The following is a 1036-nucleotide window of genomic DNA, read 5'->3' as shown; positions in this document are numbered from 1 at the left end:
AGTGAAAACTTCTTTTCTTAGGATGAACGGTATAAAGATCTTCTTCGTCGATAACAAGCCTTTCCTTTCTTCATAAAGGAAGAGAACCGGAAAGCTTTTCCTATCACTAACTAAAAAAGTATCATCAGAGATGAAATTCCGAATGTCTTTAACGCCGAATAAATAATCAACATTACTGCAACTATGAATGTTTTTCACTTTTCGATTTGGATCTTCACTGGTATTTTCAATAGGACCAACTTATATTCGGTCATTGAGGCCAGCTCGCTTTTCAACTGGCTGTTTTCGGCCCTTGCCGCATCAAGCTCGGGTCGGAGGTTGGAAAGGGCGACCGCCCGGCTCAACTCCTCTTCCTTCTCCCGGAGAAGGTGCTGGTACTTCTCTGTTTCACGGCCTTGGGCATCCATTTGGCCCCTTAGATCATCCATCTCTTGTTGGGCACGGACGAAGGCCTCGTTTGCAAGCACCACACTCTGCAAATGAAACAAAGTTAAAAACTTAGATAAAACGAAGTGGAAACTCTCGATGAAGAGATGCAAAGACGGCTAAAGATCTTACCCGGTTGCCAGCATGCATACTCTCGTTCATAAGGCACTGCCAGGAGACCCTGGTCATTTTGCGCTTGTCCGAATCCGAGACAAGAGGCCTCAGATAGCTCGCCACGCCCACCGGGCGGGAAAGGAAGCTACAGTCTTCAGGAACGGTGACCGTAACCGATCTTGTTCTCCTCAGCTCCACACTCGGTGCTGGGAAAATACGCACCAAGCCGTCCCTAGTCCCAGAGTCGGAGGTCCAGCTGGCCGACCTCGTGGCCCGAGGGATCATGAGATGCCCGATGCCTGCAGCTTCGTCGGTTGCAGGAGGAGTGCCCGCAAACATATCTTCAAAGTCATCCACCCTCGGAGCCGGAGTAGAGGAACTTGGAGCGGCCTCAGCATCTTTGGCAAAGGCCGAGGGCTCCGCAGTAGTAGCAGGCTCATACTCGGGAGTCGGATGAACGTCTATGAAGGCTTCGGTCTTCAGTTCCTTCCCAGTC

The sequence above is a fragment of the Lycium barbarum genome, chromosome 7 (genome assembly GCF_019175385.1).
Source record: "Lycium barbarum isolate Lr01 chromosome 7, ASM1917538v2, whole genome shotgun sequence".
NCBI lineage: Eukaryota > Viridiplantae > Streptophyta > Magnoliopsida > Solanales > Solanaceae > Lycium > Lycium barbarum.
This window is presented reverse-complemented; position numbering follows the sequence as displayed.